The 22,475-nt window shown below is 29.2% G+C and overlaps 1 non-coding gene and 1 pseudogene across 1 annotated transcript; one reads left to right on the plus strand and one right to left on the minus strand.

Moving 5' to 3' along the window:
* Window positions 1-1,714: 1,714 nt before the first annotated feature.
* LOC112778816 (probable glutathione S-transferase) lies at window positions 1,715-2,671 on the minus strand (annotated as a pseudogene).
* Window positions 2,672-19,171: 16,500 nt separating this feature from the next.
* LOC112781255 (small nucleolar RNA R71) lies at window positions 19,172-19,279 on the plus strand. Its single transcript, XR_003192042.1, has one exon. It is a non-coding gene; the product is annotated as a small nucleolar RNA R71 (small nucleolar RNA).
* Window positions 19,280-22,475: the final 3,196 nt, after the last annotated feature.

Consider the following 22,475-nt stretch of genomic DNA (forward strand, 5'->3'; position numbering starts at 1 on the left):
ATACGACACTCACCGACACTCGTTCGACACGCGTGTCTGCTGTGTCCAAACTGTGTCTCAATAAAAAATAAAAAATTTTTCTCCGGATACACTTGGACACACCTAAATATCATCACGTGTCAGCGTGTCCGGTCTTATTCTTAATATATATTCTTAAAATAAGTTTAGATATAGTATATATTATTATTTATTAAAACAAAAAATATTTTAAATACTTGATATAATTAAAATAAGACATTAAAAATAATTTAAAAAATTAATTTATATTTTAATATCAATAAAATATTAAAATATCATTACGGTTTATCTAAAAAATACTTTATATTTTATATGTATGCGTATCTCCGTGTCATGTAAGATTTTAAAATTCACGTCGACGTGTTCCGTGTCGTATCGTGTCCCTTGTCCGTGTCAGTGTCCGTGTCAGTGTCGTATTTAACAAATTAAACGTGGATTAATTAGAGAGAATGAAAATGTTTTAGTCAAACATGTTTCTGGCATCGTCCTTTTAAACAACAACAACTAATGTTTGATTTGGTATTTCTGTGACTTTTTTAAGTAGGAAGAATTTTTTTTTAATACTTTTTAAAGTGTATATAATAGTATTATTTTATAAAATATTATAAAAATTACACACCCTCAATAAGTTATTTGTATAATATTTCTTCAAAGTTATATTCTTAGAATTTAAAAACGATCGTATATAATGGAGATAAATATTAAATAACAAATCTCAACTACTACGTACTTACTTAGCTCAAAATACATGTATGTGAACAAAGAAAGGGAAAATTATTGTAAAGGATAGTTAGAAAAATTTAATTATTAAAAAGGATATGTAATACTAAAATTATTAAGAAAGATCAAATTTTTTTATAATATTTAAGAAGACGAACCAAATCTTTTTATAAAAAGATAAATATATTTTTAATAATCTTTATGTTGATAAATTTTATTTTTCTTAAAATTTTAGTAATTTTTATTAATTATTTATTTATTTTTATTTATATTTTTATTTTTGTGATCTTTATCTAACCAAAAAAAAAAAAGATAAAAGATCATAAAAGTAAAAAACAAATAAATAAATAAATAATAAAAATTACTAAAATTTTAGAAAAAATAAAAATTGTTAATATAAAAATTATAAAAAATAAATAAAAATAGTTAAAAATTAATATTTTAATAATTAAATCTCCCTAACAATTTTTAGAGTAATTTTTATAAAATTAATTAACTAATTAATCTCAAGTGAATATTCATACATATCTATATAGCGTTGAGAATCAAACAGCAGCATATATTAAAGATTATAAAAAATAAATAAAAAAATAGTTAAGAATATATTTATCTTTTTATAAAAAATTTGGTTCTTCTTCTTAAATATTATAAAAAAATTTAGTCCTTCTTAATAATTTTAATATTAAAAATTCTTTTTAATAATTAAATCTTTTTAACGATCCTTTAGAATAATTTTTCCAAAAATATATATCAACTTAGATTTATTATCACACAGCAGATATTAATACAATCAACCCTATTTTTATTATTATGATTGACAAATACAATCATCGACATAAGCATTTATTATTTCCAATAATACTGAAGACGAAGATGACAATGCAACTAACGAAATATAAAAATATAAAGGAAAGGATCCATCTTCTTATTAATTAATAATTGGTAGTATTTGGTACGTAGGTGATTCATCATATGGCTACACCTTTTCTTTGACGACCTTAAAATAAGCTACCATTTGATCATTGGGATTGAGATTCTCTTTGATAACTTGAACATCCTTAAAATCATTAAACCATGAATGTAAGTGATGGAATTTCCCAGGCTCTATAACTTTCAAGTCATTAAATTCTTCCAGAGCCTCGATAAATTTGAGAACTGATCCAAAAGCTAAGTCCACCATATTAATAGTGTCTCCGCCAAAGAAATTCTTCTCATCAGAAAAGCATTGATCCTCAACAACTTTTAGTTGTTCTTGGACCTTCTCTATGGCCTTTTTCTTCTCTTCATCATCAGCACTGTATATGTAAAATAGTGGCACAACTACTGCAACAAACTTTAAGGCATTGACCCCAACAACAATATTAATTCACAAATTGAATCAAATATAAGAATACTAGCAAATAGAGAATTACTATTAGGATACTACACAATGTTAATTTATTAATTAGTTCAAAGGCTCTCTAATGAACTATCAACCTGAAAAATAATAAATAAATATAGAATTAATATATATATATATATATATATATATATATATATATATATATATATATATATATATATATATATATATATATATATATATATATACGAGCTTCTAATAAAAAGGCTTACCATTTGATGAGCATACTTAGCCCAAAACCTTGCCTGAGTCCTTTGATAAGGATCATGAGGGACCAATGGATTATGTGGCCATAACTCATCAATGTATTCAAGAATGAGCATGGACTCACAAATTGGTTTTCCACCATATGAACAAGCACTGGTGCTTTCTTATAAACAGGGTTGTATTATTGTAGAAGTTGAGGACTTTGTTGAAGCGATCTTCCTCAATGTTCTCAAATGCTATACCCTTCAACTTAAGGGCCCATACCACACTCATAGAATAGGGATTATACCAAAGTGTATATAGCTTCAAATCTGCTTCTTCCATTTTGTGATAGTAGTGTGTGATAGTGTCACCTCACTCATGATGCTTTTATAGCGTAAGTTGTGGAGGCATAGCATCATCTATCTCACTACTTCACAACAAGTTCAAACTACGTAGTTGAATTATTAAAATTTTCTTGAAGTATCTAAAGTGATCTTTGCTTAATTAATTCAATGTAATGCATGGTCAACAAGAATTTCAGTTATTATTATTAGGTTTAATTAACCTGTTGGTATCTATAGTTTCGCGAAATTTTCAATTAGATCCCTATATTTTTTTTCCTTTTAATTGAATCCTTGCACTAAAATTTTTTTTTTTTGTAATTGGGTCTTTATACTTTTTTTTTTCTTTTATTTAGGTCTCTGTACCAATTTTTTTTAGTTGGATCCCTATAAAATTAAGCCAATTACTACTAAGAGAGACTTAATTAAAAAAAAATTGGTACAGGAACTCAATTAAAAAGAAAAAAAAGTATAAAGACCTAATTGAAAATTTCACAAAACTATAAGAACCAACAGAGTAATTAAACCTTATTATTATTATTATTATTATTATTATTATTATTATTATTATTATTATTATTATTATTATTTAGGTTAACAACTATTTTTTATTCAACATAGAGTCAATAGTTCATTTTTATTCTCTTTGTTTTTTATAAAAAAATGAAATGGAATATACTTGATTAGTTAGTTTAATTTCTTGTTTTTAAATTTTCTTGTATTTGATAATCATAATTCGTATGAGTTGAGTAATTATTTTATGCAATAAAGTAAGAGAAATTTTGGTTAAAAAATATATAAAAATAATGGAAGAAGGCTTCTTTCATCCGTCCTCCTTTTGGTTAAAAAAACTCAATTGACATCTCCCTTTCTAGACTTGTATCTCATTTATGTTTTTAATAATCTGCCTTCTTCAAAAACGGTTAAAAAGTCTAACTAAAAAAATTGAATTTTTTAAAATGGAAAAAATTAATAAAATGTTAAAACGGGGAGTTAATTACTATTAAATTTGTAACTCACATTGTATGTGAATTCTATTATTTTAATTTAAGAGTCATTAATTTTTTATTTTATTATTTTACTAATTTTTTAATTAAAAAGTTATTAACTGATTTTTTTTTAAAAAATAATCATATTAAATGTCATTTAGGGTCGAAACACATGCTAATCTATCTTATTATATAAAAATTAGATTTCTTTTCTTAACGATAGAACTGACGTGTCATGCTTTTTAGAGTATTTTTTAATTTATTTTTTTAACTCATTAAATATAATTTATTACGATGAATTAATTATATCAACTAATTAATTTAGTTAAATATTTAAGTATCATACGATTTAAGATTATGAAATATTAATTAATTGATTTGATTTTTATGATATGTAAATTTATAGACTAAATAAAATAAAATAATTTATTACTTATTTAAATTGAATACAATAAATATAAATTAATTTAGTTAGAAATTCAATGTTGTTTAGTCTTCTATATATAAAGATGACTGAACAAATTAAAATTGTAAAAATTATTTTTTATCACTTTTGTTATTTTAACTTTTTTTTCTCTTTAGGTATAATTTGGTTTTATGTTAATTTTGTTTATTTAATGATAAAATATACTCATGTTAATTTTATTCTATATTAGTTTATTTTTCTCTATATATTTTAATTTGTATAATTATTATTGATCTCACTATTTTCATTTTTTTGAATTATTTTTTATTTTTTTATGATTTGAATTTTGATAATTAAAAAAAAAGCAAAGGGAGAAAAAAAAGCACGATGGCCACAAACGAAGACTAAAAGACTAAAACAACAACATCATTTCTTCTTCTTCTTCTTCTTATTATTATTATTATTATTTAGCATTTTTTAATATGAGCTTCATTTTATTAATTGTTTAACTTTGTAGAATTATATTATATTATTAGTATATAAAAATAAATTATTCTTTTAATTTTTCCGTCTGATATGTTTTATATTATCATTCGGTTTTACATTTTTTATCTAAAAATGTATACTTTTGATTAAGTTTATGCACAAATTTATCATGTTAATGAATAAATATTAAATTTACATGTTTTCTTACTCTCTTATGGGCTTATGGCTATGACGAAGGTGATTAGAGTATGGGAGTTTTCATTTGAAGAAAAAAAAAAGAATTAAACTCATCATCAAAATATATTTAAATTAAAATGTTAATAAAATTAAATTATTAGCATTTTATTCTCTGATTATATAATTATAATTACATCTCTTTTTATTTAAAAGAATAGTGACCTTAATTATCTTTTAAAAAAATCTATATTAATTGTTATTTTAAATGATTTGTCAGATATTTTTACAAGAAATTATATTTTGTTTGGTACAAGCTTTCAAAATATAAATATTTTTATCTTTTTCTTACATTATAGTTATCTATTTTATTATAAAAAAATCGAATTTCTACACTTAATGATGGAGTTAATGTGGCATATTTTTAAGAGTATTTCTTGATTTATTTTTTTAATTCATTAAATATAATTTGCTACGATAAATTAATTATATCAACTAATTGATTAGATATTTAAATATTACATAATTTATAATCATTAATATCAATTTATTTTGGTAATATTTTTTAATTTAGTTTTTTAATATTCTGATAGTATTTTTTTAATTTATTAAAAGAAATAAATTGATTATACTAATTATGTGTATTAATTAATTAATTTAATTAATTTATTAGTTATTAAAATAATAAATTTATGAATAAAATAAGTAATTGAGATGTTTTTAATTAATAATTAAATCAAATCAAATCAAATAATATCTATTAAATCAAATTTAAATCATGTGAATTACAGACCAGCCATAAGATAATTTTTTACTTATTCAAATTGAATGCAATAAATACAAATTAATTTTGTTAGATAATCATGGTCTTCTGGTCTTCTATATATAGATGGCCAAACAAAATTTTAAGAATCATCATTTTTATCGCTCTTATTATTTCAACTCTTCTTTTCTTTTTTTTTTGATGTATAATTTTTTTTTTATGTATAAATGTACTCAAAATGAGAAGGCATAGATGGGTTTCATTGATTATTTGTTTGACGAATACCATAGAATTTTGGAATTCTACGACTGCCGATGGAAGTTAGACCTATAGTAATTCAGGGTGGCCAGTGTATTTTTTATAGTGTTAGATAGAAGAATATTTGTTAAAATGAATATACCCATGAATTTTTTTTTTTGTCAATTTGTTATCTTTTACCTAACAAACAACATCCATGTTGAATATATTATTTTCATTAGAAGTCATACATGATTGATCTGTACTATTAATTCGTTAAAGTTAATTCTCCTATAATTATGTCAATGTATAACACTATCAGATAGAATCTGATTAAATTACATTTGTTTCTAATAAGGTGGACGAGCTTTTAGGCATAATCACGATTAAAGTCGAAGAAGGTCAGAAAATTACTAATAATACAAACATAGTTTATTTTTAATACTCATAAATAATAATATATAAATTAAAATTAATATTATTCCGTCCAAAATAATAAAACTTATATTATACTTGAGTAATATAAATTTTTCTTTCAAATCACATTAAATACATCATTTTAATTTATTTATATATAATTTTAAATTCTCATTTATTATTTAACACTCCTCATGTCTTTCATTTTTTAAATGATTATTTTATTTTCTTTCACTCTTTAGAATGTTCAAATAATATTGTATTTTATTTTTTATTTATTTTTCTATATTTAATAATTTTTTATCTTCTAACATTATTCTTTAAGCCTTTATATGATTTATTTTCTTATTTTTTCAATTGAATTTTGATATTTTGCTCCTACAAAAAAAATTAAGATCCTTTAAAATAAAAAAGAATTTCATTTGTATAAAATTATTTAAAATATTTCATTCAATTTTTTATATTAATTTTAATTTTTTTTAATTTTACTAAACTATATTTAGCACTTTTATTTTGTAGGTTTTACAGGTCTTTAACTTTTTTGAGTTTTTCACTTAAAAGATAATAACAATGGTTTTTATATTTTATATTTTTTAATTTATTTTATATTTTTGTTATTCTTCATATAATTTATCCAATATTTACTTTTTCTATCATATATAAAATTTTCATTTTTCTTTTATCTAGATTAAATTTAGAATTAACTTTTTAAGTGCTATTATGATTAAAATTTATTTTTTTTTATTTTTTATTATTTATGTTATTGATCTTATTTATATTGATAATTAAAAAATACTTGGTGATATAAAGAAAAAAATTTTATGGTATAATCTAAAATTTCTAGCAATAGAATTAGATATATATCTTTTAGACTTTTGAATATTGTAATATTCTAATTTATTATAAAGATTAAAAAAAGGTTTATTTTTTGAAGCTTTCTTTTTTTGTTTTAATTTTATTTGTTTAACTATATTTTGAAACCACAATCTATTAAGAAATTAGTTTATATATTATGATTGATTTATGAATAAAAAATACAATAAAAAAATATGCAGGTATTACTGGACTCAACATCAAAAAAAGAGTATATTTTTATTTAATTTTTTTTTGTTTTGATTCAATGTGCATGTTAAAAGCTTGTCATTGTAAGATCTAAATTTTTTGAAGTTAAATTAAGATTTAGTTTTGATATATTTTAATGGGTCAAAGTTCGATTTTTAGAAATTATTTTATTAAGGGTGATTGAATCAGGTTTTAATAAATTGAGTTTGAAATAAATTAAGGTTTATCTAATTTTGTAATTATTGAGTATTTTTTTTATTTATAATTTAAAGTTTTAAAAATGTAAAAATAATGAGGTTACGACTATTTAAATTTAAATAATTGGGATTTTAGTTTGATTTTATAAATTGTAGGCAAATTAATTTGTTTATCTTTAATTTTAAATTAGAATACTCAATTGAAAATAATTTGCAAGTTAACAAATAAATAGTATTTTTTAAGATAAGTAAATTGTATTATATTTAGTATTCAATTACTACTCTACCCCCTAATTCTATTAAAAATACCTACACTATCCTTTTTCCCAAAAATTAAAACCCTAACCCTAACATTCCCTCACTACCTTAAACACACACCCACCCACCGCGGAAAGAAAGAAAAGAAAGGGAAAATCAGAGACGGGAAAGAGAGGATGATGCCAACAGGGTTAGGCGCCGCCGTCACCGTCGCTGTCACGGAGGGAAGAGGGAGACACGCGAGAGAGACCGAACACGAGGAGGGAGACGGCTTCGTCGTTGCCGTTCCATCGAGTCCTGTTCTGTCATCGTTGTCGTGAGGTCCGCGTCACCGTCGCTGAGAGGAGTTGCTAAGTGTCACCTTCGTCACCGTTTCACCACTGCCGTCGCGGAGGAAATGACGTTGACCCGCCATCACCGCTGCCGTTCAAGCCGCTGCTGCCGGAGGAGAAGCCTGAGGAGAGCGAGACGACGTGACGGGAAAGGAAGGAAGCCACCTGCGTCGCCGCCGAAGCCCCTGTCGCCATCAAAACCTGCTACCGTCACCGTTGGGCTGTTACTTAACTGCTAGAGTTGTGTCCCGTTTTGGTTTCTGTTGCCGCTGCTGGGGCCAGCAACCGCTGTTGAGCCCCTCGCCGCAGTTCTCGCCACTGAGGGTTACCGTCGGAGCTACTGCGATTCTGTTTCGTCGTTCTTCCTGAGTGCGGGTTGAGTTCTGATAATTGCATGTCAAAATTAAGGTTGCGGCTGAACCACCGGAGCTTTTGGCCGCTGTCAAGTCAGTTCGGAGGCCGTTGCTTCGTTCTTTTGTTGCAATAAGTTAACCCTGTTCTAAAATTATCACTACTAGCATTCTGGTTATCAGTTATTGAGAATTTCGCGATGTTAACGTTCTAGGGTCGAATTTCGGTAATTGCATGGATGAAATAAAAGCTGTTGCTGATGTTACAAAAGTAAACGGAACTGCGGATGCAGCTGTTACTGTTGCTGGCTGAGGAAAAAAGGGATTTATTGCGTTTAATTATGCAAATTGCAGCTAATCAAGGTAGGGGATTGTTTTAAAATTAAAATATTTTGGGCTTGAATACCCGATGAGTTTGGTGAATTAATGCAAATGAATGAACGCCTGTGATGCAAATGATTTTCTACTGTGGTTGAAGTTGTGATAGATTTTGTTATTCATTTGTTGATTTCTGAATTTCTCGTGAAATTGATTGAATATGTTGAATTTGGTTTTCTTTTATTGAAATTGATAATGATTGATTTTGAATGACTAATTTGGAAATATTGATTTGAAATGCTGATTTAGTTGCGTAGAGGTTGAATTGAGTGAACCGTGAAGGGTGGTATACTCCGATTTTTATTGGAGATTTTGTCGGAATTTTTCAATTCTAAGAATTTGAAGAGTTTTGGTTATAATTTTTAAAATAATTTTGATTTGATTAACTTTACTAAAAGAGATACGTCTTGAATACTTTTAAAAATTTTAAAGAAAATTGGATTCTTATGATTTTGTTAATTCGTAATTTTAAGTAATTTGATTTTTAATTACAACGAAAAGAGATTTGATTAACTAGTTAAAGATTTTGAAAAATAAATTAATTATAAATTAAAGAGGTAGAAGTAGATAGCGCCTAAATTTTTAGTGTGATCATGAGATGTTAAAAGTTATAATGTTATAGTGTGTGTTTGGATTCACGTTGGGCAAACTGGAGTTTGAATGGAAGTGATTTTGTAGAATTGATTTTGATTAAAAGTGAGTTTGTGCCAATATGATTTATGTTTGGCAATTTTTACTAAAATTGATTTTGATAAAATAAATATTGTTTGGATAATATTAGTTAAAATCACTTCTAGATAAATAATTAATTAATTACTAAAAAAATATAATATTAAATTATAATATTATTTTTTTAAATATATTTAATTTTTTATATATTTTTAGTATTTTTTATATAATATTTTTTATAGTACTCTATTTTAATATATTATAATTTTTTATTATTATAATAAAAATTAATATTTATTTATAAAATTAAAAATAACATATAAAAATTGACAATTTTTTAAGTATTTTTTATAATAAAAATTAATATTTATTTATTAAATTAAAATAATATATAAAATAATATATTTTAGTACTCTTTTTAAGTACTCTTAATAATCTTATTTTTATTATTATTTTAGGTTCTAATTTTTTACAAGTTATATTTTTATTATTATTTATAATTAATTTTTTATTTAATTTATCATTTTTAATAGGAACAATAATATATATCATAAAAAATTAAAATAGTAAACAATGCACAAAAATTAAAATAATTGTTTTAATATTCTCAGTATTTATATAAAAAAAATTATGGAAAAACCAATAATAACTAGCAACAACCTCTAAACGTGCGTTGAGTAAACGCAGAAGCTATAATTTCTTGCTTCTAGTGAACGAGTTTTTGGGATGCAGAATCACGTCGGCGTTCAGAGAAGAAAAGTTGCCAAACATCAAAGAACAACGTTCAAAGCACTGAAACGCACCTTTATCCTCTCCAACGTGTTTCACAAACACACCCATAGTCATACTCAATAATATACAAAGTTAAGCTATATCTTAGTAGGTTTTCCATTATTTGAATATCAATATTTGTATATTAAATATTTTTATTATTAATCAAATTTTTTACTTTAATAGATCATGAAAAGTGAAAGTCAAGCTCTTAATAGAATTAATTAGTATAGACAATGTAATTAGTTAAAACCAATAAAAAGTATGAGAAAAAAATGATAAAATTAAATAAATTAAATTAAATGTAACATGGGAAAATTACAACTAAAAAAACTTTGCTAAAATATAATGCTTTTGGATGTGAAATTGGTGATAAACTTTGCTAAAAAAGTTAGAAGAATTAACATTATTAGTATAGAAATTGAAAAAATTATTAAATTATGCAGTTTAAAAATAAAGATATTTAAATTTTATAATTAAATTTTTTCAATTTATATTTTTAATCTAAACTTATTAATATTTTATAATATAATTTCACAAGTTATAAAATATAATATTAGTCATTGTTTATATATATATATGAAAAATGTAGCTCATTTAGTGTTTAACCATTTATCTTTAACTAATATTGTTATAACAAGCTAAAGATATATGTGATTTTATAAGAATAATATAGCATAGACTTTGGTTATCTAGGAACTAAGTGGCTGAAATAGTTACATGTTACAAACCAATGAATAGTAGCAATTAAAATGATAAAAAAAAACAGCCAAATAGATATTTGCAGGAATAATCCTGATTTGGGACTAAATAAAAAAATGTGAAATCTTCATGGGTGGAAACTTATTCACATGAAATGGACGGAGAATGGAACATAGTTACCCTCCTCACACTACAACAAATTTTTAGTGGCCATAGGACCTGTTAAAATCACACAAATATAAAATTACCGATTTACCCCATTATATACATATATATTTAAATTTAGTAATCCTAATTTTTTCTTTCAATTCGAACATTTTTTCTTCTAGACTCATCCGTAGTCTCAATTTTGTATTTCTCTCTTTTTCTCTCTAACTCATTTTCTCTGCCTCTTAAATTTGTCATTATATTGTTCAGTTTCGCTCTAAAAAATTATGTTATGTAATTTATTAGAAGATGTTTTTATATTCTTTTCTTTTGAAATGTTATTTTCATAATGAATATATTATGAATTGTGTTGAATTATATTAAATTGATTATTTTATGATTATTATATTATGACTTTTTTTATTAATTAAAAAATCAAAGAATATCCATAGGTAACTGTGGGTATCTGCATTTCCTAATGAGATAATTAAATAGGAACTTACGACAAAGATGAGAGAAAACGGAGTGTATTTTTTTAAAATAGAAGTAAAGAATGAGAAAGAAAGTTTGCCACACCCACACGAGTATCCATTATCATTTCTAACTATCAACGAAAATTTAATTTGAGTCGATTTGAAATGGGATACATGGACTTCATCTATCTTGAGTCATAAGATAATGAACCTAATTTGAATTTAAAATTCGAGCAATGAACCTAGATTAATCTTGCTCCTTGAGTTAATGTTTTGAGTCATTGTTGTAACAAATATTATACTATTAAATATTATTACAGTTAGTATATATAAAAGTCGGATATAAAAATTGAATATGCTTACAAATAATTTTCTAATCAAACTAAAAAAATTTTAATATTTTCTCTTTTAGTCTTAAATATTATTTACTAACATAATAATAATAATAATAATACTAATAATAATAATAATAATAATAATAATAATAATAATAATAATAATAATAATAATAATCACTCACATAATTAAAATAGATCATCTTCTTAATATATATATATATATATATATATATATATATATATATATATATATATATCAAGAATTATTATATATGATAAATTATTTTTTTATTTTTAAATAAAGTTAATTTATGTATAAATTAACTAATTTTTATAACATATAATTTATTACATAAATTTTCTCTTTTTAATATGAGTAAATTAATAAATTTAATATACAAAATATAATTTATATTATTTAACATATGAAATAAACAATTTAAACTATTATCTAGAAGAATAAGTATAATAGTATAAATACTTACTTATTTATTAGTATTAAAAAATATATAAATAGTAGAAATATGATTTTTTGGTAGAAAAACAATAATAAAGGTTATTAATTAATTTAATTATATAATAAAAAATTATTTTTTAAATAATAATAAAAAATAAAATCATTATTTTTACATACTACAATGTTTATAAAAAAAATTAGATAATAAATTAATCCTCAATAAATTATACATTAGTTCTATAAAAAAAATAAATTATATATTAGATATTATTATTTATGTACTGATATATATGTTTTAACAATTATTAAGTTATAATTAATTTTTAACCTAATTTTTGCTAATTGAAATTATTAAATACCAAATATTTTGTTCCTAACTAATTTTGTTTTTGTTATTAAAATTAAAAAAGGTAAGTTGTTATTAATCAATTTCTAAAAAATATTTTTAATTTTATCTTATTGACCTGAATTAATTTTAAAATAAAAAATTATTTTTTACATCATATTATAAGATAGTGTAGTCATTCGTTTTTCTTTAATAGTAATCATTTTCAAATAAACTGGTATAAAAATGAGAGAAAAGACATTTATCAATCTAGGGATAATAATTTATTTTCTAATAGAATAAATTATATATTGAATAACAAAAGTTATTATGGTTTCTTTTCACACAAACTAATACTCAACAATAGTGTTTTGGTAATATTACTAGGGAATATTAATCAATCTAATAGCTTCTATTATGACATGCATAAGTCTATAAATTTAGAAACTTGAAAATCATGTCATAAAATATGAAATATTAACCGATAACGTTGATCATATTATTTTGACTTCATGAATGATTATGATACCAACAAATAGGGTTGGAAGTGAGTCCAACCAGCTCATGAGCCAACTCGAACTCGACTCATTAATAGCTCGATAAGCTGAACTTGTGAGCTAGCTAGTGAGCCGAGTTTGAACTTGGATTTGAGCTCATAAATTAAATGAGTCGAGCTTCAACTTGGATAAGCTCAGCTCATTAGCTCGTGAGCTGGCTCGATTATATATATATATATATATAATAGTAATATATAATTTTACATATTTATTAATATTTTTAATTATTTAAGATTTTATAGTAATTTTTTATATATAATTTTGATGTAGGGCATAAATAAAAAATTTATAATTAATAGATAGACAATATATTAAATTTTTTTAAAAATATTTTTAATATATATATAAGTTATAATTTATTGATATAGAATTATAGATTATATTCCTATTATTTGAGCCATCTCGTGAGCTCGAGCCAGCTCGTGAACTTTCGTTGAGCCGAGTTTGAGCTTACGAAATAGGCTCGATTGTTAATGAACTGAGCCATGAGCCAAGCTTAATTTTCGTGAGTTGAGCTTGAGCTTGGTCTAGCTCGACTCAACTCAACTCACTTCCAACCCTACCAACAAATAAAGTTGTCACATTTAAATTTCAACAAAGACAAATCTCCACAAGTATTGCTATCAATGAGAATTATTCTACTTTTAAAATAAATACTATTTTTTCACCGTATTTTTTAACTTGGCAAGCCGAAAACTGATCTACGACGGATTGAAACCCCATTTATTAAGGGTCTGTCGCTAGCCAATGAGTTGTTACATACACAAAGTGAGATTGGAAACCCTAATACTTCCTTAAGTGGACGAGTGAGATGACTACTCAACCAACTCAAATTATTTAAAACAAATACTAATTATTGTAAATATTTTCAACATTAAAAATAGTTAACCTTTGATTTTACCGAAATTATTTTTAATATGGAGACAAAAGTGGTGTTTTGGTTGAATATTGATATTTGAAGTGTATTATAGATTTGTGGATGTACAAAAAACATGTCCAACTCGCACCCTACGTGTTGGTCAGAATATTGACTGGTGCACGAAATTGTGATCATCAATGGCGCCAACAACTTGGTATGCACAATTGTAATCTCAACTCTTTTTCACAACTCCGCACAACTAACCAGCAAATGCACTGGGTTGTCCAAGTAATAAACCTTACGTGAGTAAGGGTCGATCCCACAGAGATTGTCGGCTTGAAGCAAGCTATGGTCATCTTGTAAATCTCAGTCAGGCAGATTCAAATAGTTATGGAGAATTGATAATTAGAATATGAATAAAATATAAAATAAGATAGAGATACTTATGTAATTCATTGGTGAGAATTTCAGATAAGCGTATGAAGATGCTTTGTTCCTCCTGAACTTCTGTTTTCTTATTGTCTTCATCCAATCATTCATACTCCTTTCCATGGCAAGCTTTATGTTGGGTATCACCGTTGTCAATAGCTACCTCCCGTCCTCTCAGTGAAAATGGTCCAAATGTGCTGTCACCGCACGGCTAATCATCTGTCGGTTGTCGATCATGTTGGAATAGGATCCATTGATCCTTTTGCGTCTGTCACTACGCCCAACACTCGCGAGTTTGAAGCTCGTCACAGTCCCCAATTAGAGGTGTCCAGAGCTCTTAAGCAACTCTTTTTGCATTGGACCACGACTTTAACCGCTCAGTCTCAAGCTTTTCACTTGACACCTTCACGCCACAAGCACATAGTTAGGGACAGCTTGGTTTAGCCGCTTAGGCCAGGATTTTATTCCTTTAGGCCCTCCTATCCACTGATACTCAATGCCTTGGATCCTTTTTATTTTACCCTTGCCTTTTGGTTTAAAGGGCTATTGGCTTTTTCTGCTTGCTTTTTCTTTTTCTTTTTTTTCTTTTATTTTTTTTCGCCAATTTTTTTTCGTAAGCTTTTGTATTCACTGCTTTTTCTTGCTTCAAGAATCAATTTTATGATTTTTCAGATTATCAATAACATTTCTTCTTTTTCTTTATTCTTTCAAGAGCCAACAATTTTAACATTCATAAACAACAAATTCAAAAGACATATGCACTGTTCAAGCATTCATTCAAAAAATAAAAAGTATTGTCACCACATCAAAATAATTAAACTAATTTCAAGGATGAATCCGAAATCATGTACTTCTTGTTCTTTTGTAATTAAAATATTTTTTCATTTAAGAAAGGTGATGGATTCATAGGACATTCATAGCTTTAAGGCATAGACACTTAGATACTAGTGATCATGTAATAAGACACAAACATAAATAAAACATAAAGCATAATTTTCAAAAAACAGAAAAATAAGAACAAGGAAATTAAAGAACGGGTCCACCTTAGTGATGGCGGCTTGTTCTTCCTCTTGAAGATCTTATGGAGTGTTTGAGCTCCTCAATGTCTCTTCCTTGCTTTTGTTGCTCCTCCCTCATGAATCTTTGGTCTTCTCTAATTTCATGGAGGAGGATGGAATGCTCTTGGTGCTCTACCCTTAGTTGTCCCATATTGGAACTTAATTCTCCTAGGGAGGTATTAATTTGCTCCCAATAGTTTTGTGGAGGAAAGTGCATCCCTTGAGGCATCTCAGGGATTTCATGATGAAGAATTTCCTCATGCTCTTGTTGAGGTCCATGAGTGGGCTCTCTTACTTGCTCCATCCTTTTCTTAGTGATTGACTTGTCCTCATCAATGAGGATGTCTTCCTCTATGTCAATTCCAACTGAATTGCAGAGGTGACAAATGAGATGAGGGAAGGCTAACCTTGCCAAAGTAGAGGATTTATCCGCCACCTTGTAGAGTTCTAGGGATATAACCTCATGAACTTCTACTTCCTCTCCAATCATGATGCTATGGATCATGATAGCCCGGTCTATAGTAACTTCAGACTGGTTGCTAGTGGGAATGATTGGGCGTTGGATGAACTCCAACCATCCCCTAGCCACGGGCTTGAGGTCACGCCTTCTTAGTTGAACCGGCTTCCCTCTTGAATCTCTCTTCCATTGAGCGCCCTCTTTACAAATGTCTATAAGGACTTGGTCCAACCTTTGATCAAAGTTGACCCTTCTAGTGTAGGGGCGTGCATCTCCTTGCATTATGGGCAAGTTGAATGCCAACCTTACATTTTCCGGACTGAAATCTAAGCATTTCTCCCGGACTATTGTAAGCCAATTCTTTGGGTTCGGGTTTACACTTTGATCATGGTTCTTGGTGATCCATCCATTGGCATAGAACTCTTGAACCATTAAGATCCTGACTTGTTGAATGGGGTTGGTGAGAATTTCCCAACCTCTTCTTCGAATCTCATGTCGGATCTCCAGATATTCACCCTTTTTGAGCTTGAAAAGGACCTTGGGGATCACCTTCTTCTTGGCCATAACTTCATAGAAGTGATCTTGATGCACCCTTGAGATGAATCTCTCCATCTCCCATGACTCGGAGGTGGAAGCTTTTGCCTTCCCTTTCCTCTTTCTAGAGGTTTCTCCGGCCTTTGGTGCCATAAATGGTTATGAAAAAATAAAAAGCAACGCTTTTACCACACCAAACTTAGAAGGTTTGCTCGTCCTCGAGCAAAAGAAGAAAGAAAAAAGTAGAAGAAGAAGAATTAGGGGAGATGTAGGGTGGTGGAAGTTTCGGCCAAGGGGGAGAAGTAGTGTTTGTGATATGTGGAAATGAAGGATTGAAGATTGGTTTATATAGGAGTGGAGACAGGGGTAGGGTTCAGCCATGTATGGGTGGGTTTGGGAGGGAAGGTGGTTTGAATTTGAATGGTGAGGTAGGTGGGGTTTTATGATGGATGGATGTGGATTGGTGAATAGATTATGGAGAAGAGGGTAGGATTTGATAGGTGAGGGGTTTTTGGGGAAGAGGTATTGAGGTGATTGGTGAAGGGTATTTGGGAAAGGGTGTTATGGGAAGGTGTGAAGAAGAGAGAGAGATGAGGTAGGTGGGGATCCTGTGGGGTCCACAGATCCTGAGGTGTCAAGGATTTCTCATCCCTGCACCATGTTGGCGTGTAAACGCCCCCTTGATTGCCAATCCTGGCATTGAACGCCAGGTTGCTGCCCATTTCTGGCGTTTAACACCAGCTTTTCTCCCCTTTCTGGCGTTAAACGCCAGCTCTGTGCCCTTTTCTGGCGTTAAACGCCCAGAATGGTGCCAGACTGGGTGTTTAACGCCCATTCTGCTATCCTGTAAGCTTCTCCTCCATGGTGTGCTATTTTTAATACTATTTTTCATTCTGTTTTTTCTTTTTCAATTGTTTTTGTGACTTCACATGATCATCAACCTACAGAAAACATAAAATAACAATGAAAAATAAAAATTTAACATAGATAAGTAAAGATTGGGTTGCCTCCCAACAAGTACTTCTTTAATGTCAATAGCTTGACAGTGGGCTCTCATGGAGCTTCACAGATATTCAGAGCATGGTTGGGGCCTCCCAACACCAAACTTAGAGTTTGAATGTGGGGGCTCTATTTGACTCTGCATTGAGAGAAGTTTGTCATGCTTCCTCTCCATGATTACAAAGGGAGATCCTTGAGCTTTAAACACAAGGGAGTCCTCATTCACTTGAAGGACCAATTTTCCTCTGTCAACATCAATCACAGCTTTTGCTGTGGCTAGGAAGGGTCTGCTAAGAATGATGGATTCATCCATACACTTCCCAGCGTCTAGGATTATGAAATCAGCAGGGATGTAGTGACCTTTAACCTTTACCAAGACATCCTCTACAAGTCCATAAGCCTGTTTTCTTGAATTGTCTGTCATCTCTAGTGAGATTCTTGCAGCTTGTACCTCAAGGATCCCTAGCTTCTCCATCACAGAGAGAGGCATGAGGTTTATACTTGACCCCAGGTCACACAGAGCCTTCTCAAAGGTCATGATGCCTATGGTACAAGGTATTGAGAACTTTCCAGGATCCTGTCTCTTCTGAGGTAATCTCTGCCTAGTCAAGTCATCCAGTTCTTTGGTGAGCAAGGGGAGTTCATCCTCCCAAGTCTATTACCAAATAACTTGGCATTTAGCTTCATGATTGCTCTAAGGTACTTAGCAACTTGCTCTTCGGTAACATCTTCATCCTCTTCAGAGGAAGAATACTCATCAGAGCTCATGAATGGCAGAAGTAAATTCAATGGAATCTCTATGGTCTCTGTATGAGCCTCAGATTCCCATGGTTCCTCATTAGGGAACTCCTTGGAGGCCAGTGGACGTCTATTGAGGTCTTCCTCAGTGAAAATTGCTGTCTTTCCTTCCTTTATGCATTCGGCCATGTGGGACGTGTTTATGGCCTTGCATTCTCTCTTTGGGTTCTCTTCTGTATTGCTTGGGAGAGTGCTAGGAGGAGTTTCAGTAATTCTCTTACTCAACTGTCCCACTTGTGCCTCCAAATTTCTAATGGAGGACCTTGTTTCAGTCATGAAACTGAGCGTGGTCTTGGATAGATCAGAGACTACAGTTGCTAAGTCAGAGTGGCTCTGTTTAGAATTCTCTGTCTGTTGCTGAGAAGATGATGGAAAAGGCTTGCTATTGCTAAACCTATTTCTTCCACAATTACTGTTGTTGAAGCTTTGTTAAGGCCTCTGTTGGTCCTTCCATGAGAGATTTGGATGATTTCTCCATGAAGGATTATAGGTGTTTCTATAGGGTTCTCCCATGTAATTCACCTCTTCCATTGCTGGGTTCTCAGGATCATAAGCTTCTTTGGTACTGCCTGTTGTTGCTTGCATTCCAGACAGACTCTGAGAAATCATATTGACTTACTGAGTCAATATTTTATTCTAAGCCAATATGGCATTCAGAATATCAATTTTAAGAACTCCTTTCTTCTGATTTGTCCCATTATTCACAGGATTCCTTTCAGAAGTATACATGAATTGGTTATTTGCAACCATTTTAATGAGTTCCTGAGCTTCTGCAGGCGTCTTCTTTAGATGAAGAGATCCTCCAGCAGAGCTATCCAATGACATCTTGGATAGTTCAGACAGACCATCATAGAAGATACCTATGATGCTCCATTATGAAAGCATGTCAGAAGGACACCTTCTGATCAATTGCTTGTATCTTTTCCAAGCTTCATAGAGGGATTCACCTTCCTTCTGTCTGAAGGTCTAGACTTCCACTCTAAGCTTACTCAATTTTTTAGGTGGAAAGAATTTGGCCAGAAAAGCACTGACCAGCTTTTCCCAAGAGTTCAGGCTTTCCTTAGGTTGTGAATCCAACCATATTCTAGCTTTGTCTCTTACAGCAAAGGGAAAAAGCATAAGCCTGTAGACCTCGGAATCAATCCCATTGGTCTTGACAGTGTCATAGATTTGTAAAAATTCAGCTAAGAACTGATGAGGATCTTCCAATGGAAGTCTGTGAAACTTGTAATTATGTTGCATCAGAGAAACTAATTGAGGCTTAAACTCAAAGTTGTTTGCTCTAATGGCAGGGATAGAGATGCTTCTCCCATAGAAGTCGGGAGTAGGTGCAGTAAAGTCACCAAGCACCTTCCTTGCATTGTTGGCATTGTTGTTGTTTTCAGCTGCCATGGCTTCTTCTTGTTTGAAAATTTCTGTTAGGTCTTCTCCAGAGAGTTATGCTTTAGCTTCTCTTAGCTTTCTCTTCAAGGTCCTTTCAGGTTCAGGATCAGCTTCAACAAGAATGCCTTTGTCCTTGCTCCTGCTCATATGAAAGAGAGAAGAAGAAAGTATGGAATCCTCTATGTCACAGTATAGAGATTCCTTGAGGTGTCAAAGGAAAAGAAGAATAGAAGAGGGAGGCAGAGAGGAGAGAATTCGAACTTATAGAGAGAGGAAGTCCGAATTGTACATTGAGGAGGAGTGTTAGTCCCTTAAATAAAAGGATGTGAGAAGGGGGGAAGAATTTTCGAAATTAATTTTAAAAAGATTTTGAAATAATTAAAAGAAATTTTGAAAAATTGGTTAATGATTTTCGAAAATAAAAATTGAGAAAGTGGTTAAGTGATTTTGAAAAAGATTTTGAAATTAGAAATAAAAAAGATATGATTGAAAATAATTTTTTTTGAAAAAGATGTGGTTGAGACGATATGATTGAGAAAATATGGTTTTAAAAAGGTATGATTGACAAACAATTAAAAAGATTTGATTTTTAAAATTAATGTCTTGGCTAACAAGAAATTTAAAAGATATGATTCTAAAATTCAAATATTGAACCTTTCTTAATAAGGAAGAAATTTTTGAATCAAATCACTAATTGTTAGCAAGGATTTTCGAAAATAGTAAAAAAAATGGAAATGATTTGATTTTGAAAAGATATGGTTGAAAAGATATGATTTGAAAAATATTTGATTTTGAAAAATTATGAAAATTTGAAAAAGATTTGAATTAAAAATAAAATCTTCCCTCATGTGCCCTCTTGGCGTTAAATGCACAGAATGATATCCATTCTGGCGTTTAACGCCCAAAATACTACCTTTTGTTTAAACGCCAGTTTTCCTTCCTTACTAGGCGTTTTGAACGCCCAGCTTTTTCTCCGTGATTCCTCTGTTGCATATTCTGAATCTTCAATTCTCTGTATTATTGACTTGAAAAGACATAATTTTTGAAATTTTTTTTTGAATTTTTAATGATGAGAAACAACAAAATGAAACTAATCATGGAAAACTAAGATCAAATAAACAATGCATGCAAGACACCAAACTTAGAAATTTTCATATTAGAGACACTAACAAATTGAGAATGCATATGAAAAATAACAAAATACACAAAACAAGAGAAATTAAAGATCAGAGCAAAGAAATCATCAAGAACAACTTGAAGATTAATGAAGAACATAATGAAAAAAAAATGCAATGAATTAAATAAAACATGCAGGACACCAAACTTAAAAATTGACACTAGACTCAAACAGAAACACAAAATATTTTTGGTTTTAGGGTTTTATAAAATTTTTTTGTATATTTTTTTTTTGAAAATTATTTAAAAAAGAAAATAAGGAATTCAAAATTTTTAATGAGAATTCCAGAAATCATGCAATGTTAGTCTAAAACTCCGGTCCAGGAATTAGACATGGCTTACCAGCCAGCCAAGCTTTCAGTGAAAGCTTCGGTCCAAAATACTAGACATGGCCAATGGCCAGCCAAGCTTTAGCAGATCACTGCATTCAATAGCAAAATTGATAGAGATCAACAAGCTCTTGTGATGATAAGTTAAAACCTCGGTCCAAAAGATTAGACATGGCTTCTTAGCCAGCCAGACTTCAACAGATCATCATGAAACTCTAGAATTTATTCTTAAAAACTCTGAAGAACAGAATATAAATTTTTTTTTGAAATTTTTCGAAAATAAAAAGTAAAAAGCTTAAACATAAAATAAAATTACCTAATCTGAACAACAAGATGAACCGTCAGTTGTCCAAACTCGAACAATCCCCGGCAACGGCGCCAAAAACTTGGTGCACAAAATTGTGATCATCAATGGCGCCAACAACTTGGTACGCACAATTGTAATCTCAACTCTTTTTCACAACTCCGCACAACTAACCAGCAAGTGCACTGGGTCGTCCAAGTAATAAACCTTACGTGAGTAAGGGTCGATCCCACGGAGATTGTCGGCTTGAAGCAAGCTATGGTCATCTTGTAAATCTCAGTCAGGCAGATTCAAATGGTTATGGAGAATTGATAATTAGAATATGAATAAAATATAAAATAAGATAGAGATACTTATGTAATTCATTGGTGAGAATTTCAGATAAGCGTATGAAGATGCTTTGTTCCTCCTGAACTTCTGCTTTCTTATTGTCTTCATCCAATCATTCATACTCCTTTCCATGGCAAGCTTTATGTTGGGTATCACCGTTGTCAATGGCTACCTCCCGTCTTCTCAGTGAAAATGGTCCAAATGCGCTGTCACCGCACGGCTAATCATTTGTCGGTTCTCGATCATGTTGGAATAGGATCCATTGATCCTTTTGCGTCTGTCACTACGCCCAACACTCGCGAGTTTGAAGCTCGTCACAGTCATTCCATCCCAGATCCTACTCGGAATATCACAGACAAGGTTTAGAGTTTTTGGATCTCAAGAATGGCCGCCAATAATTCTAACCTATACCACGAAGGTTCCAATCTTAGATTAGAAACCCAAGAGATACACATTCAAGCTTGTTTGCATGTAGAACGGAAGTGGTTGTCAGACACGCATTCATAGGTGAGAATGGTGATGAGTGTCATATAATCATCACATTCATCATGTTCTTGAGTGCTAATGAATATCTTGGAGAAGAAATAGGCTTGAGTTGAATAGTAAAACAATAGTACTTTGCATTAATTCATGAGAAACAGCAGAGCTCTACACCTTAATC

The sequence above is a fragment of the Arachis hypogaea genome, chromosome 19 (genome assembly GCF_003086295.3).
Source record: "Arachis hypogaea cultivar Tifrunner chromosome 19, arahy.Tifrunner.gnm2.J5K5, whole genome shotgun sequence".
In the NCBI taxonomy this organism is placed as follows: Eukaryota; Viridiplantae; Streptophyta; class Magnoliopsida; order Fabales; family Fabaceae; genus Arachis; species Arachis hypogaea.